The sequence below is a fragment of the Labrus bergylta genome, chromosome 12 (assembly GCF_963930695.1).
Source record: "Labrus bergylta chromosome 12, fLabBer1.1, whole genome shotgun sequence".
NCBI classification, from domain to species: Eukaryota; Metazoa; Chordata; class Actinopteri; order Labriformes; family Labridae; genus Labrus; species Labrus bergylta.
Window position 1 is genome coordinate 23,469,098 of NC_089206.1, and position 26,511 is coordinate 23,495,608.

General features: G+C 47.8%; 16 non-coding genes across 16 annotated transcripts; all 16 read left to right on the plus strand.

Annotated features, from left to right (window-relative positions):
• Positions 1-4,811: 4,811 nt before the first annotated feature.
• On the plus strand, positions 4,812-4,884 carry trnar-ccu (transfer RNA arginine (anticodon CCU)). The gene has a single exon. It is a non-coding gene; the product is annotated as a tRNA-Arg (tRNA).
• A 1,335-nt stretch (positions 4,885-6,219) lies between these two features.
• Positions 6,220-6,292, plus strand: trnar-ccu (transfer RNA arginine (anticodon CCU)). The gene has a single exon. It is a non-coding gene; the product is annotated as a tRNA-Arg (tRNA).
• Positions 6,293-7,208: 916 nt separating this feature from the next.
• Positions 7,209-7,281, plus strand: trnar-ccu (transfer RNA arginine (anticodon CCU)). The gene has a single exon. It is a non-coding gene; the product is annotated as a tRNA-Arg (tRNA).
• A 1,888-nt stretch (positions 7,282-9,169) lies between these two features.
• trnar-ccu (transfer RNA arginine (anticodon CCU)) lies at positions 9,170-9,242 on the plus strand. Its single transcript has one exon. It is a non-coding gene; the product is annotated as a tRNA-Arg (tRNA).
• Positions 9,243-11,151: 1,909 nt separating this feature from the next.
• Positions 11,152-11,224, plus strand: trnar-ccu (transfer RNA arginine (anticodon CCU)). Its single transcript has one exon. It is a non-coding gene; the product is annotated as a tRNA-Arg (tRNA).
• A 6-nt stretch (positions 11,225-11,230) lies between these two features.
• Positions 11,231-11,302, plus strand: trnam-cau (transfer RNA methionine (anticodon CAU)). Its single transcript has one exon. It is a non-coding gene; the product is annotated as a tRNA-Met (tRNA).
• Positions 11,303-16,079: 4,777 nt separating this feature from the next.
• On the plus strand, positions 16,080-16,152 carry trnar-ccu (transfer RNA arginine (anticodon CCU)). The gene has a single exon. It is a non-coding gene; the product is annotated as a tRNA-Arg (tRNA).
• Positions 16,153-16,158: 6 nt separating this feature from the next.
• Positions 16,159-16,230, plus strand: trnam-cau (transfer RNA methionine (anticodon CAU)). Its single transcript has one exon. It is a non-coding gene; the product is annotated as a tRNA-Met (tRNA).
• A 1,922-nt stretch (positions 16,231-18,152) lies between these two features.
• Positions 18,153-18,225, plus strand: trnar-ccu (transfer RNA arginine (anticodon CCU)). Its single transcript has one exon. It is a non-coding gene; the product is annotated as a tRNA-Arg (tRNA).
• A 1,335-nt stretch (positions 18,226-19,560) lies between these two features.
• trnar-ccu (transfer RNA arginine (anticodon CCU)) lies at positions 19,561-19,633 on the plus strand. Its single transcript has one exon. It is a non-coding gene; the product is annotated as a tRNA-Arg (tRNA).
• A 1,473-nt stretch (positions 19,634-21,106) lies between these two features.
• Positions 21,107-21,179, plus strand: trnar-ccu (transfer RNA arginine (anticodon CCU)). The gene has a single exon. It is a non-coding gene; the product is annotated as a tRNA-Arg (tRNA).
• A 6-nt stretch (positions 21,180-21,185) lies between these two features.
• On the plus strand, positions 21,186-21,257 carry trnam-cau (transfer RNA methionine (anticodon CAU)). The gene has a single exon. It is a non-coding gene; the product is annotated as a tRNA-Met (tRNA).
• A 1,368-nt stretch (positions 21,258-22,625) lies between these two features.
• On the plus strand, positions 22,626-22,698 carry trnar-ccu (transfer RNA arginine (anticodon CCU)). Its single transcript has one exon. It is a non-coding gene; the product is annotated as a tRNA-Arg (tRNA).
• A 1,909-nt stretch (positions 22,699-24,607) lies between these two features.
• Positions 24,608-24,680, plus strand: trnar-ccu (transfer RNA arginine (anticodon CCU)). Its single transcript has one exon. It is a non-coding gene; the product is annotated as a tRNA-Arg (tRNA).
• A 6-nt stretch (positions 24,681-24,686) lies between these two features.
• On the plus strand, positions 24,687-24,758 carry trnam-cau (transfer RNA methionine (anticodon CAU)). Its single transcript has one exon. It is a non-coding gene; the product is annotated as a tRNA-Met (tRNA).
• An 843-nt stretch (positions 24,759-25,601) lies between these two features.
• Positions 25,602-25,674, plus strand: trnar-ccu (transfer RNA arginine (anticodon CCU)). Its single transcript has one exon. It is a non-coding gene; the product is annotated as a tRNA-Arg (tRNA).
• The last annotated feature ends 837 nt before the right edge of the window (positions 25,675-26,511 follow it).

Below are 26,511 nucleotides of genomic sequence, written 5' to 3' on the forward strand. Positions count from 1 at the left end.
AATCAAAAGGCATAGCCCAAACAAAACAATTTGGGACCTCCTGAGAAGGATCTTGAGTGACAGTGTGATTTCCGTCAACTACTACTTGATAAATTCAGGGTGGAGGGCTTTACCCACAGCTGGGACATACTGTATTGGAGTAGGATGGTTGACCAAAGTGAGCTGTGGTTTCTGTTACTAGCACACTGGCCTGAGAGGGCATTGTTATGTCATTTGAAAGCACCCATTATGCTTCCCATGATGTTGCTTTGTTGTGGAAGTCCACGTATGTGGACGAAACTGATAAAACAAGGTCCTGTGAAGCCCCAGTGGCCTACTGGATAAGGCACTGGCCTCCTAAGCCAGGGATTGTGGGTTCAAGTCCCATCTAGGGTGATTTACAGCAGAGTGGCGCAGCGGAAGCGTGCTGGGCCCATAATCCAGAGGTCGATGGATCAAAACCATCCTCTGCTAAAACCATTTTCCTGCCAGCTGTGCAATTGGTTTTCTCTGCTTTCCTCACAGACCAGTGTCATTATGTATGCAACATCTTTGTACTCAAACAGCAGTTTCTATTCAAAAGGCGTAGCCCAAACAAGGCAGCTTGGGACCTCCTGAGAAGGATCGCGAGCGACAGTGTGATTTCCGTCAACTACTTTTTGATAAATTCAGGGTAGATGGCTTTGCCCAAAGCTGGGACATACTGTATTGGAGTAGGATGGTTGAGAAAAGTGAGCTCCTCCATGGTTTCTGTTACTACCACACTGCCCTGAGAGGGCATTGTTATGTCATTTGAAAGCAGGGATTGTGGGTTCCAGTCCCATATCAGGTTCTTTACAGCAGAGTGGCGCAGTGGAAGCGTGCTGGGCCCATAACCCAGAGGTCAATGGATCGAAACCATCCTCTGCTAACACAGCTTTCCTGCCACATGTGCAATTGGTTTTCTCTGCTTTCCTCACAGACCAGTGTCATTCTGTATGCAACATCTTTGTACTCAAACACCAGTTTCTATTCAAAAGGCGTAGCCCAAACAAGGCAGCTTGGGACCTCCTGAGAAGGATCGCGAGCGACAGTGTGATTTCCGTCAACTACTACTTGATAAATTCAGGGTGGAGGGCTTTACCCACAGCTGGGACATACTGTATTGGAGTAGGATGGTTGACCAAAGTGAGCTCCTCCATGGTTTCTGTTACTACCACACTGCCCTGAGAGGGCATTGTTATGTCATTTGAAAGCAGGGATTGTGGGTTCCAGTCCCATATCAGGTTCTTTACAGCAGAGTGGCGCAGCGGAAGCGTGCTGGGCCCATAACTCAGAGGTCAATGGATCAAAACCATCCTCTGCTAACACAGCTTTCCTGCCACCTGTGCAATTGACTTTCTCTGCTTTCCTCACAGACCAGTGTCATTCTGTATGCAACAGCTGTGTACTCAAACAGAATTTACAAATCAAAAGGCATAGCCCAAACAAGACAATTTGGGACCTCCTGAGAAGGATCTTGAGTGACAGTGTGATTTCCGTCAACTACTACTTGATAAATTCAGGGTGGAGGGCTTTACCCACAGCTGGGACATACTGTATTGGAGTAGGATGGTTGACCAAAGTGAGCTGTGGTTTCTGTTACTACCACACTGGCCTGAGAGGGCATTGTTATGTCATTTGAGAGCACCCATTATGCTTCCCATGTTGTTGCTTTGTTGTGGAAGTCCCCGTATGTGGACGGAACTGATAAAACAAAGTCCTGTGCAACCCCAGTGGCTTAATGGATAAGGCACTGACCTCCTAAGACAGGGATTGTGGGTTCCAGTCCCATCTAGGGTGGTTTACAGCAGAGTGGCGCAGCAGAAGCATGCTGGGCCCATAACCCAGAGGTCGATTGATCGAAACCATCCTCTGCTAAAACAGTTTTCCTGCCAGCTGTGCAATTGGTTTTCTCTGCTTTCCTCACAGACCAGTGTCATTCTGTATGCAACAGCTGTGTACTCAAACAGAATTTACAAATCAAAAGGCATAGCCCAAACAAGACAAGTTGGGACCTCCTGAGAAGGATCTTGAACGACAGTGTGATTTCCATCAACTACTACTTGATAAATTCAGGGTGGATGGCTATGCCCACAGCTGGGACACACTGTATTGGAGTAGGATGGTTGACCAAAGTGAGCTGTGGTTTCTGTTACTACCACACTGGCCTGAGAGGGCATTGTTATGTCATTTGAAAGCACCCATTATGCTTCCCATGTTGTTGCTTTGTTGTGGAAGTCCCCGTATGTGGACGGAACTGATAAAACAAAGTCCTGTGCAGCCCCAGTGGCTGAATGGATAAGGCACTGACCTCCTAAGACAGGGATTGTGGGTTCCAGTCCCATCTAGGGTGGTTTACAGCAGAGTGGCGCAGCAGAAGCATGCTGGGCCCATAACCCAGAGGTCAATGGATCAAAACCATCCTCTGCTAAAACAGTTTTCCTGCCAGCTGTGCAATTGGTTTTCTCTGCTTTCCTCACAGACCAGTGTCATTCTGTATGCAACAGCTGTGTACTCAAACAGAATTTACAAATCAAAAGGCATAGCCCAAACAAAACAATTTGGGACCTCCTGAGAAGGATCTTGAGTGACAGTGTGATTTCCGTCAACTACTACTTGATAAATTCAGGGTGGAGGGCTTTACCCACAGCTGGGACATACTGTATTGGAGTAGGATGGTTGACCAAAGTGAGCTGTGGTTTCTGTTACTAGCACACTGGCCTGAGAGGGCATTGTTATGTCATTTGAAAGCACCCATTATGCTTCCCATGATGTTGCTTTGTTGTGGAAGTCCACGTATGTGGACGAAACTGATAAAACAAGGTCCTGTGAAGCCCCAGTGGCCTACTGGATAAGGCACTGGCCTCCTAAGCCAGGGATTGTGGGTTCAAGTCCCATCTAGGGTGATTTACAGCAGAGTGGCGCAGCGGAAGCGTGCTGGGCCCATAATCCAGAGGTCGATGGATCGAAACCATCCTCTGCTAAAACCATTTTCCTGCCAGCTGTGCAATTGGTTTTCTCTGCTTTCCTCACAGACCAGTGTCATTATGTATGCAACATCTTTGTACTCAAACAGCAGTTTCTATTCAAAAGGCGTAGCCCAAACAAGGCAGCTTGGGACCTCCTGAGAAGGATCGCGAGCGACAGTGTGATTTCCGTCAACTACTTTTTGATAAATTCAGGGTAGATGGCTTTGCCCAAAGCTGGGACATACTGTATTGGAGTAGGATGGTTGAGAAAAGTGAGCTCCTCCATGGTTTCTGTTACTACCACACTGCCCTGAGAGGGCATTGTTATGTCATTTGAAAGCAGGGATTGTGGGTTCCAGTCCCATATCAGGTTCTTTACAGCAGAGTGGCGCAGTGGAAGCGTGCTGGGCCCATAACCCAGAGGTCAATGGATCGAAACCATCCTCTGCTAACACAGCTTTCCTGCCACATGTGCAATTGGTTTTCTCTGCTTTCCTCACAGACCAGTGTCATTATGTATGCAACATCTTTGTACTCAAACACCAGTTTCTATTCAAAAGGCGTAGCCCAAACAAGGCAGCTTGGGACCTCCTGAGAAGGATCGCGAGCGACAGTGTGATTTCCGTCAACTACTACTTGATAAATTCAGGGTGGAGGGCTTTACCCACAGCTGGGACATACTGTATTGGAGTAGGATGGTTGACCAAAGTGAGCTCCTCCATGGTTTCTGTTACTACCACACTGCCCTGAGAGGGCATTGTTATGTCATTTGAAAGCAGGGATTGTGGGTTCCAGTCCCATATCAGGTTCTTTACAGCAGAGTGGCGCAGCGGAAGCGTGCTGGGCCCATAACTCAGAGGTCAATGGATCAAAACCATCCTCTGCTAACACAGCTTTCCTGCCACCTGTGCAATTGACTTTCTCTGCTTTCCTCACAGACCAGTGTCATTCTGTATGCAACAGCTGTGTACTCAAACAGAATTTACAAATCAAAAGGCATAGCCCAAACAAGACAATTTGGGACCTCCTGAGAAGGATCTTGAGTGACAGTGTGATTTCCGTCAACTACTACTTGATAAATTCAGGGTGGAGGGCTTTACCCACAGCTGGGACATACTGTATTGGAGTAGGATGGTTGACCAAAGTGAGCTGTGGTTTCTGTTACTACCACACTGGCCTGAGAGGGCATTGTTATGTCATTTGAGAGCACCCATTATGCTTCCCATGTTGTTGCTTTGTTGTGGAAGTCCCCGTATGTGGACGGAACTGATAAAACAAAGTCCTGTGCAACCCCAGTGGCTGAATGGATAAGGCACTGACCTCCTAAGACAGGGATTGTGGGTTCCAGTCCCATCTAGGGTGGTTTACAGCAGAGTGGCGCAGCAGAAGCATGCTGGGCCCATAACCCAGAGGTCGATTGATCGAAACCATCCTCTGCTAAAACAGTTTTCCTGCCAGCTGTGCAATTGGTTTTCTCTGCTTTCCTCACAGACCAGTGTCATTCTGTATGCAACAGCTGTGTACTCAAACAGAATTTACAAATCAAAAGGCATAGCCCAAACAAGACAAGTTGGGACCTCCTGAGAAGGATCTTGAACGACAGTGTGATTTCCATCAACTACTACTTGATAAATTCAGGGTGGATGGCTATGCCCACAGCTGGGACACACTGTATTGGAGTAGGATGGTTGACCAAAGTGAGCTGTGGTTTCTGTTACTACCACACTGGCCTGAGAGGGCATTGTTATGTCATTTGAAAGCACCCATTATGCTTCCCATGATGTTGCTTTGTTGTGGAAGTCCACGTATGTGGACGAAACTGATAAAACAAAGTCCTGTGAAGCCCCAGTGGCCTAATGGATAAGACACTGGCCTCCTAAGCCAGGGATTGTGGGTTCAAGTCCCATCTGGGGTGATTTACAGCAGAGTGGCGCAGCGGAAGCGTGCTGGGCCCATAACCCAGAGGTCGATGGATCGAAACCATCCTCTACTAAAACCATTTTCCTGCCAGCTGTGCAATTGGTTTTCTCTGCTTTCCTCACAGACCAGTGTCATTATGTATGCAACATCTTTGTACTCAAACACCAATTTCTATTCAAAAGGCGTAGCCCAAACAAGGCAGCTTGGGACCTCCTGAGAAGGATCGCGAACGACAGTGTGATTTCCGTCAACTACTACTTGATAAATTCAGGGTGGAGGGCTTTACCCACAGCTGGACATACTGTATTGGAGTAGGATGGTTGACCAAAGTGAGCTCCTCCATGGTTTCTGTTACTACCACACTGCCCTGAGAGGGCATTGTTATGTCATTTGAAAGCAGGGATTGTGGGTTCCAGTCCCATATCAGGTTCTTTACAGCAGAGTGGCGCAGCGGAAGCGTGCTGGGCCCATAACCCAGAGGTCAATGGATCAAAACCATCCTCTGCTAACACAGCTTTCCTGCCACCTGTGCAATTGACTTTCTCTGCTTTCCTCACAGACCAGTGTCATTCTGTATGCAACAGCTGTGTACTCAAACAGAATTTACAAATCAAAAGGCATAGCCCAAACAAGACAATTTGGGACCTCCTGAGAAGGATCTTGAGTGACAGTGTGATAAATTCAGGGTGGAGGGCTTTACCCACAGCTGGGACATACTGTATTGGAGTAGGATGGTTGACCAAAGTGAGCTCCTCCATGGTTTCTGTTACTACCACACTGCCCTGAGAGGGCATTGTTATGTCATTTGAAAGCAGGGATTGTGGGTTCCAGTCCCATATCAGGTTCTTTACAGCAGAGTGGCACAGCGGAAGCGTGCTGGGCCCATAACCCAGAGGTCAATGGATCAAAACCATCCTCTGCTAACACAGCTTTCCTGCCACCTGTGCAATTGACTTTCTCTGCTTTCCTCACAGACCAGTGTCATTCTGTATGCAACAGCTGTGTACTCAAACAGAATTTACAAATCAAAAGGCATAGCCCAAACAAGACAATTTGGGACCTCCTGAGAAGGATCTTGAGTGACAGTGTGATTTCCGTCAACTACTACTTGATAAATTCAGGGTGGATGGCTTTGCCCACAGCTGGGACACACTGTATTGGAGTAGGATGGTTGACCAAAGTGAGCTCCTCCATGGTTTCTGTTACTACCACACTGCCCTGAGAGGGCATTGTTATGTCATTTGAAAGCACCCATTATGCTTCCCATGATGTTGCTTTGTTGTGGAAGTCCACGTATGTGGACGAAACTGATAAAACAAGGTCCTGTGAAGCCCCAGTGGCCTAATGGATAAGGCACTGGCCTCCTAAGCCAGGGATTGTGGGTTCAAGTCCCATCTGGGGTGATTTACAGCAGAGTGGCACAGCGGAAGCGTGCTGGGCCCATAACCCAGAGGTCGATGGATCGAAACCATCCTCTGCTAAAACCCTTTTCCTGCCAGCTGTGCAATTGGTTTTCTCTGCTTTCCTCACAGACCAGTGTCATTATGTATGCAACATCTTTGTACTCAAACACCAGTTTCTATTCAAAAGGCGTAGCCCAAACAAGGCAGCTTGGGACCTCCTGAGAAGGATCGCGAGCGACAGTGTGATTTCCGTCAACTACTACTTGATAAATTCAGGGTGGAGGGCTTTGCCCACAGCTGGGACATACTGTATTGGAGTAGGATGGTTGACCAAAGTGAGCTCCTCCATGGTTTCTGTTACTACCACACTGCCCTGAGAGGGCATTGTTATGTCATTTGAAAGCAGGGATTGTGGGTTCCAGTCCCATCTAGGGTGGTTTACAGCAGAGTGGCGCAGCAGAAGCATGCTGGGCCCATAACCCAGAGGTCGATTGATCGAAACCATCCTCTGCTAAAACAGTTTTCCTGCCAGCTGTGCAATTGGTTTTCTCTGCTTTCCTCACAGACCAGTGTCATTCTGTATGCAACAGCTGTGTACTCAAACAGAATTTACAAATCAAAAGGCATAGCCCAAACAAGACAAGTTGGGACCTCCTGAGAAGGATCTTGAACGACAGTGTGATTTCCATCAACTACTACTTGATAAATTCAGGGTGGATGGCTATGCCCACAGCTGGGACACACTGTATTGGAGTAGGATGGTTGACCAAAGTGAGCTGTGGTTTCTGTTACTACCACACTGCCCTGAGAGGGCATTGTTATGTCATTTGAAAGCACCCATTATGCTTCCCATGATGTTGCTTTGTTGTGGAAGTCCACGTATGTGGACGAAACTGATAAAACAAAGTCCTGTGAAGCCCCAGTGGCCTAATGGATAAGACACTGGCCTCCTAAGCCAGGGATTGTGGGTTCAAGTCCCATCTGGGGTGATTTACAGCAGAGTGGCGCAGCGGAAGCGTGCTGGGCCCATAACCCAGAGGTCGATGGATCGAAACCATCCTCTACTAAAACCATTTTCCTGCCAGCTGTGCAATTGGTTTTCTCTGCTTTCCTCACAGACCAGTGTCATTATGTATGCAACATCTTTGTACTCAAACACCAATTTCTATTCAAAAGGCGTAGCCCAAACAAGGCAGCTTGGGACCTCCTGAGAAGGATCGCGAACGACAGTGTGATTTCCGTCAACTACTACTTGATAAATTCAGGGTGGAGGGCTTTACCCACAGCTGGACATACTGTATTGGAGTAGGATGGTTGACCAAAGTGAGCTCCTCCATGGTTTCTGTTACTACCACACTGCCCTGAGAGGGCATTGTTATGTCATTTGAAAGCAGGGATTGTGGGTTCCAGTCCCATATCAGGTTCTTTACAGCAGAGTGGCGCAGCGGAAGCGTGCTGGGCCCATAACCCAGAGGTCAATGGATCAAAACCATCCTCTGCTAACACAGCTTTCCTGCCACCTGTGCAATTGACTTTCTCTGCTTTCCTCACAGACCAGTGTCATTCTGTATGCAACAGCTGTGTACTCAAACAGAATTTACAAATCAAAAGGCATAGCCCAAACAAGACAATTTGGGACCTCCTGAGAAGGATCTTGAGTGACAGTGTGATAAATTCAGGGTGGAGGGCTTTACCCACAGCTGGGACATACTGTATTGGAGTAGGATGGTTGACCAAAGTGAGCTCCTCCATGGTTTCTGTTACTACCACACTGCCCTGAGAGGGCATTGTTATGTCATTTGAAAGCAGGGATTGTGGGTTCCAGTCCCATATCAGGTTCTTTACAGCAGAGTGGCACAGCGGAAGCGTGCTGGGCCCATAACCCAGAGGTCAATGGATCAAAACCATCCTCTGCTAACACAGCTTTCCTGCCACCTGTGCAATTGACTTTCTCTGCTTTCCTCACAGGGCAGTGTCATTCTGTATGCAACAGCTGTGTACTCAAACAGAATTTACAAATCAAAAGGCATAGCCCAAACAAGACAATTTGGGACCTCCTGAGAAGGATCTTGAGTGACAGTGTGATTTCCGTCAACTACTACTTGATAAATTCAGGGTGGAGGGCTTTACCCACAGCTGGGACATACTGTATTGGAGTAGGATGGTTGACCAAAGTGAGCTGTGGTTTCTGTTACTACCACACTGGCCTGAGAGGGCATTGTTATGTCATTTGAGAGCACCCATTATGCTTCCCATGTTGTTGCTTTGTTGTGGAAGTCCCCGTATGTGGACGGAACTGATAAAACAAAGTCCTGTGCAGCCCCAGTGGCTTAATGGATAAGGCACTGATCTCCTAAGACAGGGATTGTGGGTTCCAGTCCCATCTAGGGTGGTTTACAGCAGAGTGGCGCAGCAGAAGCATGCTGGGCCCATAACCCAGAGGTCGATGGATCGAAACCATCCTCTGCTAAAACCATTTTCCTGCCAGCTGTGCAATTGGTTTTCTCTGCTTTCCTCACAGACCAGTGTCATTCTGTATGCAACAGCTGTGTACTCAAACAGAATTTACAAATCAAAAGGCATAGCCCAAACAAGACAAGTTGGGACCTCCTGAGAAGGATCTTGAACGACAGTGTGATTTCCATCAACTACTACTTGATAAATTCAGGGTGGATGGCTTTGCCCACAGCTGGGACACACTGTATTGGAGTAGGATGGTTGACCAAAGTGAGCTCCTCCATGGTTTCTGTTACTACCACACTGCCGTGAGAGGGCATTGTTATGTCATTTGAAAGCACCCATTATGCTTCCCATGATGTTGCTTTGTTGTGGAAGTCCACGTATGTGGACGAAACTGATAAAACAAGGTCCTGTGAAGCCCCAGTGGCCTAATGGATAAGGCACTGGCCTCCTAAGCCAGGGATTGTGGGTTCAAGTCCCATCTAGGGTGATTTACAGCAGAGTGGCGCAGCGGAAGCATGCTGGGCCCATAATCCAGAGGTCGATGGATCAAAACCATCCTCTGCTAAAACCATTTTCCTGCCAGCTGTGCAATTGGTTTTCTCTGCTTTCCTCACAGACCAGTGCCATTATGTATGCAACATCTTTGTACTCAAACACCAGTTTCTATTCAAAAGGCGTAGCCCAAACAAGGCAGCTTGGGACCTCCTGAGAAGGATCGCGAGCGACAGTGTGATTTCCGTCAACTACTTTTTGATAAAATCAGGGTAGATGGCTTTGCCCAAAGCTGGGACATACTGTATTGGAGTAGGATGGTTGAGAAAAGTGAGCTCCTCCATGGTTTCTGTTACTACCACACTGCCCTGAGAGGGCATTGTTATGTCATTTGAAAGCAGCGATTGTGGGTTCCAGTCCCATATCAGGTTCTTTACGGCAGAGTGGCGCAGTGGAAGCGTGCTGGGCCCATAACCCAGAGGTCAATGGATCGAAACCATCCTCTGCTAACACAGCTTTCCTGCCACCTGTGCAATTGACTTTCTCTGCTTTCCTCACAGACCAGTGTCATTCTGTATGCAACAGCTGTGTACTCAAACAGAATTTACAAATCAAAAGGCATAGCCCAAACAAGGCAGCTTGGGACCTCCTGAGAAGGATCACGAGCGACAGTGTGATTTCTGTCAACTACTACTTGATAAATTCAGGGTGGAGGGCTTTACCCACAGCTGGGACATACTGTATTGGAGTAGGATGGTTGACCAAAGTGAGCTCCTCCATGGTTTCTGTTACTACCACACTGCCCTGAGAGGGCATTGTTATGTCATTTGAAAGCAGGGATTGTGGGTTCCAGTCCCATATCAGGTTTTTTACAGCAGAGTGGCGCAGCGGAAGCGTGCTGGGCCCATAACCCAGAGGTCAATGGATCAAAACCATCCTCTGCTAACACAGCTTTCCTGCCACCTGTGCAATTGACTTTCTCTGCTTTCCTCACAGACCAGTGTCATTCTGTATGCAACAGCTGTGTACTCAAACAGAATTTACAAATCAAAAGGCATAGCCCAAACAAGACAATTTGGGACCTCCTGAGAAGGATCTTGAGTGACAGTGTGATTTCCGTCAACTACTACTTGATAAATTCAGGGTGGAGGGCTTTACCCACAGCTGGGACATACTGTATTGGAGTAGGATGGTTGACCAAAGTGAGCTGTGGTTTCTGTTACTACCACACTGGCCTGAGAGGGCATTGTTATGTCATTTGAGAGCACCCATTATGCTTCCCATGTTGTTGCTTTGTTGTGGAAGTCCCCGTATGTGGACGGAACTGATAAAACAAAGTCCTGTGCAGCCCCAGTGGCTTAATGGATAAGGCACTGACCTCCTAAGACAGGGATTGTGGGTTCCAGTCCCATCTAGGGTGGTTTACAGCAGAGTGGCGCAGCAGAAGCATGCTGGCCCATAACCCAGAGGTCGATGGATCGAAACCATCCTCTGCTAAAACCATTTTCCTGCCAGCTGTGCAATTGGTTTTCTCTGCTTTCCTCACAGACCAGTGTCATTCTGTATGCAACAGCTGTGTACTCAAACAGAATTTACAAATCAAAAGGCATAGCCCAAACAAGACAAGTTGGGACCTCCTGAGAAGGATCTTGAACGACAGTGTGATTTCCATCAACTACTACTTGATAAATTCAGGGTGGATGGCTTTGCCCACAGCTGGGACACACTGTATTGGAGTAGGATGGTTGACCAAAGTGAGCTCCTCCATGGTTTCTGTTACTACCACACTGCCCTGAGAGGGCATTGTTATGTCATTTGAAAGCACCCATTATGCTTCCCATGATGTTGCTTTGTTGTGGAAGTCCACGTATGTGGACGAAACTGATAAAACAAGGTCCTGTGAAGCCCCAGTGGCCTAATGGATAAGGCACTGGCCTCCTAAGCCAGGGATTGTGGGTTCAAGTCCCATCTGGGGTGATTTACAGCAGAGTGGCGCAGCGGAAGCGTGCTGGGCCCATAACCCAGAGGTCGATGGATCGAAACCATCCTCTGCTAAAACCCTTTTCCTGCCAGCTGTGCAATTGGTTTTCTCTGCTTTCCTCACAGACCAGTGTCATTATGTATGCAACATCTTTGTACTCAAACACCAGTTTCTATTCAAAAGGCGTAGCCCAAACAAGGCAGCTTGGGACCTCCTGAGAAGGATCGCGAGCGACAGTGTGATTTCCGTCAACTACTACTTGATAAATTCAGGGTGGAGGGCTTTACCCACAGCTGGGACATACTGTATTGGAGTAGGATGGTTGACCAAAGTGAGCTCCTCCATGGTTTCTGTTACTACCACACTGCCCTGAGAGGGCATTGTTATGTCATTTGAAAGCAGGGATTGTGGGTTCCAGTCCCATATCAGGTTCTTTACAGCAGAGTGGCGCAGCGGAAGCGTGCTGGGCCCATAACCCAGAGGTCAATGGATCAAAACCATCCTCTGCTAACACAGCTTTCCTGCCACCTGTGCAATTGACTTTCTCTGCTTTCCTCACAGACCAGTGTCATTCTGTATGCAACAGCTGTGTACTCAAACAGAATTTACAAATCAAAAGGCATAGCCCAAACAATACAATTTGGGACCTCCTGAGAAGGATCTTGAGTGACAGTGTGATAAATTCAGGGTGGAGGGCTTTACCCACAGCTGGGACATACTGTATTGGAGTAGGATGGTTGACCAAAGTGAGCTGTGGTTTCAGTTACTACCACACTGGCCTGAGAGGGCATTGTTATGTCATTTGAGAGCACCCATTATGCTTCCCATGTTGTTGCTTTGTTGTGGAAGTCCCCGTATGTGGACGGAACTGATAAAACAAAGTCCTGTGCAGCCCCAGTGGCTTAATGGATAAGGCACTGACCTCCTAAGACAGGGATTGTGGATTCCAGTCCCATCTAGGGTGGTTTACAGCAGAGTGGCGCAGCAGAAGCATGCTGGCCCATAACCCAGAAGTCAATGGATCAAAACCATCCTCTGCTAAAACAGTTTTCCTGCCAGCTGTGCAACTCTTTTTCTCTGCTTTCCTCACAGACCAGTGTCATTCTGTATGCAACAGCTGTGTACTCAAACAGAATTTACAAATCAAAAGGCATAGCCCAAACAAAACAATTTGGGACCTCCTGAGAAGGATCTTGAGTGACAGTGTGATTTCCGTCAACTACTACTTGATAAATTCAGGGTGGAGGGCTTTACCCACAGCTGGGACATACTGTATTGGAGTAGGATGGTTGACCAAAGTGAGCTGTGGTTTCTGTTACTACCACACTGGCCTGAGAGGGCATTGTTATGTCATTTGAAAGCACCCATTATGCTTCCCATGATGTTGCTTTGTTGTGGAAGTCCACGTATGTGGACGAAACTGATAAAACAAGGTCCTGTGAAGCCCCAGTGGCCTACTGGATAAGGCACTGGCCTCCTAAGCCAGGGATTGTGGGTTCAAGTCCCATCTAGGGTGATTTACAGCAGAGTGGCGCGGCGGAAGCGTGCTGGGCCCATAATCCAGAGGTCGATGGATCGAAACCATCCTCTGCTAAAACCATTTTCCTGCCAGCTGTGCAATTGGTTTTCTCTGCTTTCCTCACAGACCAGTGTCATTATGTATGCAACATCTTTGTACTCAAACAGCAGTTTCTATTCAAAAGGCGTAGCCCAAACAAGGCAGCTTGGGACCTCCTGAGAAGGATCGCGAGCGACAGTGTGATTTCCGTCAACTACTTTTTGATAAATTCAGGGTAGATGGCTTTGCCCAAAGCTGGGACATACTGTATTGGAGTAGGATGGTTGAGAAAAGTGAGCTCCTCCATGGTTTCTGTTACTACCACACTGCCCTGAGAGGGCATTGTTATGTCATTTGAAAGCAGGGATTGTGGGTTCCAGTCCCATATCAGGTTCTTTACAGCAGAGTGGCGCAGTGGAAGCGTGCTGGGCCCATAACCCAGAGGTCAATGGATCGAAACCATCCTCTGCTAACACAGCTTTCCTGCCACATGTGCAATTGACTTTCTCTGCTTTCCTCACAGACCAGTGTCATTCTGTATGCAACAGCTGTGTACTCAAACAGAATTTACAAATCAAAAGGCAAAGCCCAAACAAGGCAGCTTGGGACCTCCTGAGAAGGATCGCGAGCGACAGTGTGATTTCCGTCAACTACTACTTGATAAATTCAGGGTGGAGGGCTTTACCCACAGCTGGGACATACTGTATTGGAGTAGGATGGTTGACCAAAGTGAGCTCCTCCATGGTTTCTGTTACTACCACACTGCCCTGAGAGGGCATTGTTATGTCATTTGAAAGCAGGGATTGTGGGTTCCAGTCCCATATCAGGTTCTTTACAGCAGAGTGGCACAGCGGAAGCGTGCTGGGCCCATAACCCAGAGGTCAATGGATCAAAACCATCCTCTGCTAACACAGCTTTCCTGCCACCTGTGCAATTGACTTTCTCTGCTTTCCTCACAGGGCAGTGTCATTCTGTATGCAACAGCTGTGTACTCAAACAGAATTTACAAATCAAAAGGCATAGCCCAAACAAGACAATTTGGGACCTCCTGAGAAGGATCTTGAGTGACAGTGTGATTTCCGTCAACTACTACTTGATAAATTCAGGGTGGAGGGCTTTACCCACAGCTGGGACATACTGTATTGGAGTAGGATGGTTGACCAAAGTGAGCTGTGGTTTCTGTTACTACCACACTGGCCTGAGAGGGCATTGTTATGTCATTTGAGAGCACCCATTATGCTTCCCATGTTGTTGCTTTGTTGTGGAAGTCCCCGTATGTGGACGGAACTGATAAAACAAAGTCCTGTGCAGCCCCAGTGGCCTACTGGATAAGGCACTGGCCTCCTAAGCCAGGGATTGTGGGTTCAAGTCCCATCTAGGGTGATTTACAGCAGAGTGGCGCAGCGGAAGCGTGCTGGGCCCATAATCCAGAGGTCGATGGATCGAAACCATCCTCTGCTAAAACCATTTTCCTGCCAGCTGTGCAATTGGTTTTCTCTGCTTTCCTCACAGACCAGTGTCATTATGTATGCAACATCTTTGTACTCAAACAGCAGTTTCTATTCAAAAGGCGTAGCCCAAACAAGGCAGCTTGGGACCTCCTGAGAAGGATCGCGAGCGACAGTGTGATTTCCGTCAACTACTTTTTGATAAATTCAGGGTAGATGGCTTTGCCCAAAGCTGGGACATACTGTATTGGAGTAGGATGGTTGAGAAAAGTGAGCTCCTCCATGGTTTCTGTTACTACCACACTGCCCTGAGAGGGCATTGTTATGTCATTTGAAAGCAGGGATTGTGGGTTCCAGTCCCATATCAGGTTCTTTACAGCAGAGTGGCGCAGTGGAAGCGTGCTGGGCCCATAACCCAGAGGTCAATGGATCGAAACCATCCTCTGCTAACACAGCTTTCCTGCCACATGTGCAATTGACTTTCTCTGCTTTCCTCACAGACCAGTGTCATTCTGTATGCAACAGCTGTGTACTCAAACAGAATTTACAAATCAAAAGGCAAAGCCCAAACAAGGCAGCTTGGGACCTCCTGAGAAGGATCGCGAGCGACAGTGTGATTTCCGTCAACTACTACTTGATAAATTCAGGGTGGAGGGCTTTACCCACAGCTGGGACATACTGTATTGGAGTAGGATGGTTGACCAAAGTGAGCTCCTCCATGGTTTCTGTTACTACCACACTGCCCTGAGAGGGCATTGTTATGTCATTTGAAAGCAGGGATTGTGGGTTCCAGTCCCATATCAGGTTCTTTACAGCAGAGTGGCACAGCGGAAGCGTGCTGGGCCCATAACCCAGAGGTCAATGGATCAAAACCATCCTCTGCTAACACAGCTTTCCTGCCACCTGTGCAATTGACTTTCTCTGCTTTCCTCACAGGGCAGTGTCATTCTGTATGCAACAGCTGTGTACTCAAACAGAATTTACAAATCAAAAGGCATAGCCCAAACAAGACAATTTGGGACCTCCTGAGAAGGATCTTGAGTGACAGTGTGATTTCCGTCAACTACTACTTGATAAATTCAGGGTGGAGGGCTTTACCCACAGCTGGGACATACTGTATTGGAGTAGGATGGTTGACCAAAGTGAGCTGTGGTTTCTGTTACTACCACACTGGCCTGAGAGGGCATTGTTATGTCATTTGAGAGCACCCATTATGCTTCCCATGTTGTTGCTTTGTTGTGGAAGTCCCCGTATGTGGACGGAACTGATAAAACAAAGTCCTGTGCAGCCCCAGTGGCTTAATGGATAAGGCACTGATCTCCTAAGACAGGGATTGTGGGTTCCAGTCCCATCTAGGGTGGTTTACAGCAGAGTGGCGCAGCAGAAGCATGCTGGGCCCATAACCCAGAGGTCGATGGATCGAAACCATCCTCTGCTAAAACCATTTTCCTGCCAGCTGTGCAATTGGTTTTCTCTGCTTTCCTCACAGACCAGTGTCATTCTGTATGCAACAGCTGTGTACTCAAACAGAATTTACAAATCAAAAGGCATAGCCCAAACAAGACAAGTTGGGACCTCCTGAGAAGGATCTTGAACGACAGTGTGATTTCCATCAACTACTACTTGATAAATTCAGGGTGGATGGCTTTGCCCACAGCTGGGACACACTGTATTGGAGTAGGATGGTTGACCAAAGTGAGCTCCTCCATGGTTTCTGTTACTACCACACTGCCCTGAGAGGGCATTGTTATGTCATTTGAAAGCACCCATTATGCTTCCCATGATGTTGCTTTGTTGTGGAAGTCCACGTATGTGGACGAAACTGATAAAACAAGGTCCTGTGAAGCCCCAGTGGCCTAATGGATAAGGCACTGGCCTCCTAAGCCAGGGATTGTGGGTTCAAGTCCCATCTGGGGTGATTTACAGCAGAGTGGCGCAGCGGAAGCGTGCTGGGCCCATAACCCAGAGGTCGATGGATCGAAACCATCCTCTGCTAAAACCCTTTTCCTGCCAGCTGTGCAATTGGTTTTCTCTGCTTTCCTCACAGACCAGTGTCATTATGTATGCAACATCTTTGTACTCAAACACCAGTTTCTATTCAAAAGGCGTAGCCCAAACAAGGCAGCTTGGGACCTCCTGAGAAGGATCGCGAGCGACAGTGTGATTTCCGTCAACTACTACTTGATAAATTCAGGGTGGAGGGCTTTACCCACAGCTGGGACATACTGTATTGGAGTAGGATGGTTGACCAAAGTGAGCTCCTCCATGGTTTCTGTTACTACCACACTGCCCTGAGAGGGCATTGTTATGTCATTTGAAAGCAGGGATTGTGGGTTCCAGTCCCATATCAGGTTCTTTACAGCAGAGTGGCGCAGCGGAAGCGTGCTGGGCCCATAACTCAGAGGTCAATGGATCAAAACCATCCTCTGCTAACACAGCTTTCCTGCCACCTGTGCAATTGACTTTCTCTGCTTTCCTCACAGACCAGTGTCATTCTGTATGCAACAGCTGTGTACTCAAACAGAATTTACAAATCAAAAGGCATAGCCCAAACAAGACAATTTGGGACCTCCTGAGAAGGATCTTGAGTGACAGTGTGATAAATTCAGGGTGGAGGGCTTTACCCACAGCTGGGACATACTGTATTGGAGTAGGATGGTTGACCAAAGTGAGCTGTGGTTTCTGTTACTACCACACTGGCCTGAGAGGGCATTGTTATGTCATTTGAGAGCACCCATTATGCTTCCCATGTTGTTGCTTTGTTGTGGAAGTCCCCGTATGTGGACGGAACTGATAAAACAAAGTCCTGTGCAGCCCCAGTGGCTTAATGGATAAGGCACTGACCTCCTAAGACAGGGATTGTGGGTTCCAGTCCGATCTAGGGTGGTTTACAGCAGAGTGGCGCAGCAGAAGCATGCTGGCCCATAACCCAGAAGTCAATGGATCAAAACCATCCTCTGCTAAAACAGTTTTCCTGCCAGCTGTGCAACTCTTTTTCTCTGCTTTCCTCACAGACCAGTGTCATTCTGTATGCAACAGCTGTGTACTCAAACAGAATTTACAAATCAAAAGGCATAGCCCAAACAAGACAAGTTGGGACCTCCTGAGAAGGATCTTGAGCGACAGTGTGATTTCCATCAACTACTACTTGATAAATTCAGGGTGGATGGCTTTGCCCACAGCTGGGACACACTGTATTGGAGTAGGATGGTTGACCAAAGTGAGCTGTGGTTTCTGTTGCTACCACACTGGCCTGAGAGGGCATTGTTATGTCATTTGAGAGCACCCATTATGCTTCCCATGTTGTTGCTTTGTTGTGGAAGTCCCCGTATGTGGACGGAACTGATAAAACAAAGTCCTGTGCAACCCCAGTGGCTGAATGGATAAGGCACTGACCTCCTAAGACAGGGATTGTGGGTTCCAGTCCCATCTAGGGTGGTTTACAGCAGAGTGGCGCAGCAGAAGCATGCTGGGCCCATAACCCAGAGGTCGATGGATCGAAACCATCCTCTGCTAAAACAGTTTTCCTGCCAGCTGTGCAATTGGTTTTCTCTGCTTTCCTCACAGACCAGTGTCATTCTGTATGCAACAGCTGTGTACTCAAACAGAATTTACAAATCAAAAGGCATAGCCCAAACAAGACAAGTTGGGACCTCCTGAGAAGGATCTTGAACGACAGTGTGATTTCCATCAACTACTACTTGATAAATTCAGGGTGGATGGCTATGCCCACAGCTGGGACACACTGTATTGGAGTAGGATGGTTGACCAAAGTGAGCTGTGGTTTCTGTTACTACCACACTGGCCTGAGAGGGCATTGTTATGTCATTTGAAAGCACCCATTATGCTTCCCATGATGTTGCTTTGTTGTGGAAGTCCACGTATGTGGACGAAACTGATAAAACAAAGTCCTGTGAAGCCCCAGTGGCCTAATGGATAAGACACTGGCCTCCTAAGCCAGGGATTGTGGGTTCAAGTCCCATCTGGGGTGATTTACAGCAGAGTGGCGCAGCGGAAGCGTGCTGGGCCCATAACCCAGAGGTCGATGGATCGAAACCATCCTCTACTAAAACCATTTTCCTGCCAGCTGTGCAATTGGTTTTCTCTGCTTTCCTCACAGACCAGTGTCATTATGTATGCAACATCTTTGTACTCAAACAGCAGTTTCTATTCAAAAGGCGTAGCCCAAACAAGGCAGCTTGGGACCTCCTGAGAAGGATCGCGAACGACAGTGTGATTTCCGTCAACTACTACTTGATAAATTCAGGGTGGAGGGCTTTACCCACAGCTGGACATACTGTATTGGAGTAGGATGGTTGACCAAAGTGAGCTCCTCCATGGTTTCTGTTACTACCACACTGCCCTGAGAGGGCATTGTTATGTCATTTGAAAGCAGGGATTGTGGGTTCCAGTCCCATATCAGGTTCTTTACAGCAAAGTGGCGCAGCGGAAGCGTGCTGGGCCCATAACCCAGAGGTCAATGGATCAAAACCATCCTCTGCTAACACAGCTTTCCTGCCACCTGTGCAATTGACTTTCTCTGCTTTCCTCACAGACCAGTGTCATTCTGTATGCAACAGCTGTGTACTCAAACAGAATTTACAAATCAAAAGGCATAGCCCAAACAAGACAATTTGGGACCTCCTGAGAAGGATCTTGAGTGACAGTGTGATAAATTCAGGGTGGAGGGCTTTACCCACAGCTGGGACATACTGTATTGGAGTAGGATGGTTGACCAAAGTGAGCTCCTCCATGGTTTCTGTTACTACCACACTGCCCTGAGAGGGCATTGTTATGTCATTTGAAAGCAGGGATTGTGGGTTCCAGTCCCATATCAGGTTCTTTACAGCAGAGTGGCACAGCGGAAGCGTGCTGGGCCCATAACCCAGAGGTCAATGGATCAAAACCATCCTCTGCTAACACAGCTTTCCTGCCACCTGTGCAATTGACTTTCTCTGCTTTCCTCACAGACCAGTGTCATTCTGTATGCAACAGCTGTGTACTCAAACAGAATTTACAAATCAAAAGGCATAGCCCAAACAAGACAATTTGGGACCTCCTGAGAAGGATCTTGAGTGACAGTGTGATTTCCGTCAACTACTACTTGATAAATTCAGGGTGGATGGCTTTGCCCACAGCTGGGACACACTGTATTGGAGTAGGATGGTTGACCAAAGTGAGCTCCTCCATGGTTTCTGTTACTACCACACTGCCCTGAGAGGGCATTGTTATGTCATTTGAAAGCACCCATTATGCTTCCCATGATGTTGCTTTGTTGTGGAAGTCCACGTATGTGGACGAAACTGATAAAACAAGGTCCTGTGAAGCCCCAGTGGCCTAATGGATAAGGCACTGGCCTCCTAAGCCAGGGATTGTGGGTTCAAGTCCCATCTGGGGTGATTTACAGCAGAGTGGCACAGCGGAAGCGTGCTGGGCCCATAACCCAGAGGTCGATGGATCGAAACCATCCTCTGCTAAAACCCTTTTCCTGCCAGCTGTGCAATTGGTTTTCTCTGCTTTCCTCACAGACCAGTGTCATTATGTATGCAACATCTTTGTACTCAAACACCAGTTTCTATTCAAAAGGCGTAGCCCAAACAAGGCAGCTTGGGACCTCCTGAGAAGGATCGCGAGCGACAGTGTGATTTCCGTCAACTACTACTTGATAAATTCAGGGTGGAGGGCTTTGCCCACAGCTGGGACATACTGTATTGGAGTAGGATGGTTGACCAAAGTGAGCTCCTCCATGGTTTCTGTTACTACCACACTGCCCTGAGAGGGCATTGTTATGTCATTTGAAAGCAGGGATTGTGGGTTCCAGTCCCATCTAGGGTGGTTTACAGCAGAGTGGCGCAGCAGAAGCATGCTGGGCCCATATCCCAGAGGTCGATGGATCGAAACCATCCTCTGCTAAAACCATTTTCCTGCCAGCTGTGCAATTGGTTTTCTCTGCTTTCCTCACAGACCAGTGTCATTCTGTATGCAACAGCTGTGTACTCAAACAGAATTTACAAATCAAAAGGCATAGCCCAAACAAGACAAGTTGGGACCTCCTGAGAAGGATCTTGAACGACAGTGTGATTTCCATCAACTACTACTTGATAAATTCAGGGTGGATGGCTTTGCCCACAGCTGGGACACACTGTATTGGAGTAGGATGGTTGACCAAAGTGAGCTCCTCCATGGTTTCTGTTACTACCACACTGCCCTGAGAGGGCATTGTTATGTCATTTGAAAGCACCCATTATGCTTCCCATGATGTTGCTTTGTTGTGGAAGTCCACGTATGTGGACGGAACTGATAAAATAAAGTCCTGTGCAGCCCCAGTGGCTTAATGGATAAGGCACTGACCTCCTAAGACAGGGATTGTGGGTTCCAGTCCCATCTAGGGTGGTTTACAGCAGAGTGGCGCAGCAGAAGCATGCTGGCCCATAACCCAGAAGTCAATGGATCAAAACCATCCTCTGCTAAAACAGTTTTCCTGCCAGCTGTGCAACTCTTTTTCTCTGCTTTCCTCACAGACCAGTGTCATTCTGTATGCAACAGCTGTGTACTCAAACAGAATTTACAAATCAAAAGGCATAGCCCAAACAAGACAAGTTGGGACCTCCTGAGAAGGATCTTGAGCGACAGTGTGATTTCCATCAACTACTACTTGATAAATTCAGGGTGGATGGCTTTGCCCACAGCTGGGACACACTGTATTGGAGTAGGATGGTTGACCAAAGTGAGCTGTGGTTTCTGTTACTACCACACTGGCCTGAGAGGGCATTGTTATGTCATTTGAAAGCACCCATTATGCTTCCCATGATGTTGCTTTGTTGTGGAAGTCCACGTATGTGGACGAAACTGATAAAACAAGGTCCTGTGAAGCCCCAGTGGCCTAATGGATAAGGCACTGGCCTCCTAAGCCAGGGATTGTGGGTTCAAGTCCCATCTGGGGTGATTTACAGCAGAGTGGCGCAGCGGAAGCGTGCTGGGCCCATAACCCAGAGGTCGATGGATCGAAACCATCCTCTGCTAAAACCATTTTCCTGCCAGCTGTGCAATTGGTTTTCTCTGCTTTCCTCACAGACCAGTGTCATTATGTATGCAACATCTTTGTACTCAAACAGCAGTTTCTATTCAAAAGGCGTAGCCCAAACAAGGCAGCTTGGGACCTCCTGAGAAGGATCTTGAACGACAGTGTGATTTCCGTCAACTACTACTTGATAAATTCAGGGTGGAGGGCTTTACCCACAGCTGGACATACTGTATTGGAGTAGGATGGTTGACCAAAGTGAGCTCCTCCATGGTTTCTGTTACTACCACACTGCCCTGAGAGGGCATTGTTATGTCATTTGAAAGCAGGGATTGTGGGTTCCAGTCCCATATCAGGTTCTTTACAGCAGAGTGGCGCAGCGGAAGCGTGCTGGGCCCATAACCCAGAGGTCAATGGATCAAAACCATCCTCTGCTAACACAGCTTTCCTGCCACCTGTGCAATTGACTTTCTCTGCTTTCCTCACAGACCAGTGTCATTCTGTATGCAACAGCTGTGTACTCAAACAGAATTTACAAATCAAAAGGCATAGCCCAAACAAGACAATTTGGGACCTCCTGAGAAGGATCTTGAGTGACAGTGTGATAAATTTAGGGTGGAGGGCTTTACCCACAGCTGGGACATACTGTATTGGAGTAGGATGGTTGACCAAAGTGAGCTGTGGTTTCTGTTACTACCACACTGGCCTGAGAGGGCATTGTTATGTCATTTGAGAGCACCCATTATGCTTCCCATGTTGTTGCTTTGTTGTTGAAGTCCCCGTATGTGGACGGAACTGATAAAACAAAGTCCTGTGCAGCCCCAGTGGCTTAATGGATAAGGCACTGACCTCCTAAGACAGGGATTGTGGGTTCCAGTCCCATCTAGGGTGGTTTACAGCAGAGTGGTGCAGCAGAAGCATGCTGGCCCATAACCCAGAAGTCAATGGATCAAAACCATCCTCTGCTAAAACAGTTTTCCTGCCAGCTGTGCAACTCTTTTTCTCTGCTTTCCTCACAGACCAGTGTCATTCTGTATGCAACAGCTGTGTACTCAAACAGAATTTACAAATCAAAAGGCATAGCCCAAACAAGACAAGTTGGGACCTCCTGAGAAGGATCTTGAACGACAGTGTGATTTCCGTCAACTACTACTTGATAAATTCAGGGTGGATGGCTTTGCCCACAGCTGGGACACACTGTATTGGAGTAGGATGGTTGACCAAAGTGAGCTGTGGTTTCTGTTACTACCACACTGGCCTGAGAGGGCATTGTTATGTCATTTGAAAGCACCCATTATGCTTCCCATGATGTTGCTTTGTTGTGGAAGTCCACGTATGTGGACGAAACTGATAAAACAAGGTCCTGTGAAGCCCCAGTGGCCTACTGGATAAGGCACTGGCCTCCTAAGCCAGGGATTGTGGGTTCAAGTCCCATCTGGGGTGATTTACAGCAGAGTGGCGCAGCGGAAGCGTGCTGGGCCCATAATCCAGAGGTCGATGGATCAAAACCATCCTCTGCTAAAACCATTTTCCTGCCAGCTGTGCAATTGGTTTTCTCTGCTTTCCTCACAGACCAGTGCCATTATGTATGCAACATCTTTGTACTCAAACACCAGTTTCTATTCAAAAGGCGTAGCCCAAACAAGGCAGCTTGGGACCTCCTGAGAAGGATCGCGAGCGACAGTGTGATTTCCGTCAACTACTTTTTGATAAAATCAGGGTAGATGGCTTTGCCCAAAGCTGGGACATACTGTATTGGAGTAGGATGGTTGAGAAAAGTGAGCTCCTCCATGGTTTCTGTTACTACCACACTGCCCTGAGAGGGCATTGTTATGTCATTTGAAAGCAGCGATTGTGGGTTCCAGTCCCATATCAGGTTCTTTACGGCAGAGTGGCGCAGTGGAAGCGTGCTGGGCCCATAACCCAGAGGTCAATGGATCGAAACCATCCTCTGCTAACACAGCTTTCCTGCCACCTGTGCAATTGACTTTCTCTGCTTTCCTCACAGACCAGTGTCATTCTGTATGCAACAGCTGTGTACTCAAACAGAATTTACAAATCAAAAGGCATAGCCCAAACAAGGCAGCTTGGGACCTCCTGAGAAGGATCACGAGCGACAGTGTGATTTCTGTCAACTACTACTTGATAAATTCAGGGTGGAGGGCTTTACCCACAGCTGGGACATACTGTATTGGAGTAGGATGGTTGACCAAAGTGAGCTCCTCCATGGTTTCTGTTACTACCACACTGCCCTGAGAGGGCATTGTTATGTCATTTGAAAGCAGGGATTGTGGGTTCCAGTCCCATATCAGGTTCTTTACAGCAGAGTGGCACAGCGGAAGCGTGCTGGGCCCATAACCCAGAGGTCAATGGATCAAAACCATCCTCTGCTAACACAGCTTTCCTGCCACCTGTGCAATTGACTTTCTCTGCTTTCCTCACAGACCAGTGTCATTCTGTATGCAACAGCTGTGTACTCAAACAGAATTTACAAATCAAAAGGCATAGCCCAAACAAGACAATTTGGGACCTCCTGAGAAGGATCTTGAGTGACAGTGTGATTTCCGTCAACTACTACTTGATAAATTCAGGGTGGAGGGCTTTACCCACAGCTGGGACATACTGTATTGGAGTAGGATGGTTGACCAAAGTGAGCTGTGGTTTCTGTTACTACCACACTGGCCTGAGAGGGCATTGTTATGTCATTTGGGAGCACCCATTATGCTTCCCATGTTGTTGCTTTGTTGTGGAAGTCCCCGTATGTGGACGGAACTGATAAAACAAAGTCCTGTGCAGCCCCAGTGGCTTAATGGATAAGGCACTGATCTCCTAAGACAGGGATTGTGGGTTCCAGTCCCATCTAGGGTGGTTTACAGCAGAGTGGCGCAGCAGAAGCATGCTGGCCCATAACCCAGAGGTCGATGGATCGAAACCATCCTCTGCTAAAACAGTTTTCCTGCCAGCTGTGCAATTGGTTTTCTCTGCTTTCCTCACAGACCAGTGTCATTCTGTATGCAACAGCTGTGTACTCAAACAGAATTTACAAATCAAAAGGCATAGCCCAAACAAGACAAGTTGGGACCTCCTGAGAAGGATCTTGAACGACAGTGTGATTTCCATCAACTACAACTTGATAAATTCAGGGTGGATGGCTTTGCCCACAGCTGGGACACACTGTATTGGAGTAGGATGGTTGACCAAAGTGAGCTCCTCCATGGTTTCTGTTACTACCACACTGCCGTGAGAGGGCATTGTTATGTCATTTGAAAGCACCCATTATGCTTCCCATGATGTTGCTTTGTTGTGGAAGTCCACGTATGTGGACGAAACTGATAAAACAAGGTCCTGTGAAGCCCCAGTGGCCTAATGGATAAGGCACTGGCCTCCTAAGCCAGGGATTGTGGGTTCAAGTCCCATCTAGGGTGATTTACAGCAGAGTGGCGCAGCGGAAGCGTGCTGGGCCCATAACCCAGAGGTCGATGGATCGAAACCATCCTCTGCTAAAACCCTTTTCCTGCCAGCTGTGCAATTGGTTTTCTCTGCTTTCCTCACAGACCAGTGTCATTATGTATGCAACATCTTTGTACTCAAACACCAGTTTCTATTCAAAAGGCGTAGCCCAAACAAGGCAGCTTGGGACCTCCTGAGAAGGATCGCGAGCGACAGTGTGATTTCCGTCAACTACTACTTGATAAATTCAGGGTGGAGGGCTTTACCCACAGCTGGGACATACTGTATTGGAGTAGGATGGTTGACCAAAGTGAGCTCCTCCATGGTTTCTGTTACTACCACACTGCCCTGAGAGGGCATTGTTATGTCATTTGAAAGCAGGGATTGTGGGTTCCAGTCCCATCTAGGGTGGTTTACAGCAGAGTGGCGCAGCAGAAGCATGCTGGGCCCATATCCCAGAGGTCGATGGATCGAAACCATCCTCTGCTAAAACCATTTTCCTGCCACCTGTGCAATTGGTTTTCTCTGCTTTCCTCACAGACCAGTGTCATTCTGTATGCAACAGCTGTGTACTCAAACAGAATTTACAAATCAAAAGGCATAGCCCAAACAAGACAAGTTGGGACCTCCTGAGAAGGATCTTGAACGACAGTGTGATTTCCATCAACTACTACTTGATAAATTCAGGGTGGATGGCTTTGCCCACAGCTGGGACACACTGTATTGGAGTAGGATGGTTGACCAAAGTGAGCTCCTCCATGGTTTCTGTTACTACCACACTGCCCTGAGAGGGCATTGTTATGTCATTTGAAAGCACCCATTATGCTTCCCATGATGTTGCTTTGTTGTGGAAGTCCACGTATGTGGACGAAACTGATAAAACAAGGTCCTGTGAAGCCCCAGTGGCCTAATGGATAAGGCACTGGCCTCCTAAGCCAGGGATTGTGGGTTCAAGTCCCATCTGGGGTGATTTACAGCAGAGTGGCGCAGCGGAAGCATGCTGGGCCCATAACCCAGAGGTCGATGGATCGAAACCATCCTCTGCTAAAACCCTTTTCCTGCCAGCTGTGCAATTGGTTTTCTCTGCTTTCCTCACAGACCAGTGTCATTATGTATGCAACATCTTTGTACTCAAACACCAGTTTCTATTCAAAAGGCGTAGCCCAAACAAGGCAGCTTGGGACCTCCTGAGAAGGATCGCGAGCGACAGTGTGATTTCCGTCAACTACTACTTGATAAATTCAGGGTGGAGGGCTTTACCCACAGCTGGGACATACTGTATTGGAGTAGGATGGTTGACCAAAGTGAGCTCCTCCATGGTTTCTGTTACTACCACACTGCCCTGAGAGGGCATTGTTATGTCATTTGAAAGCAGGGATTGTGGGTTCCAGTCCCATATCAGGTTCTTTACAGCAGAGTGGCGCAGCGGAAGTGTGCTGGGCCCATAACCCAGAGGTCAATGGATCAAAACCATCCTCTGCTAACACAGCTTTCCTGCCACCTGTGCAATTGACTTTCTCTGCTTTCCTCACAGACCAGTGTCATTCTGTATGCAACAGCTGTGTACTCAAACAGAATTTACAAATCAAAAGGCATAGCCCAAACAAGACAATTTGGGACCTCCTGAGAAGGATCTTGAGTGACAGTGTGATAAATTCAGGGTGGAGGGCTTTACCCACAGCTGGGACATACTGTATTGGAGTAGGATGGTTGACCAAAGTGAGCTGTGGTTTCTGTTACTACCACACTGGCCTGAGAGGGCATTGTTATGTCATTTGAGAGCACCCATTATGCTTCCCATGTTGT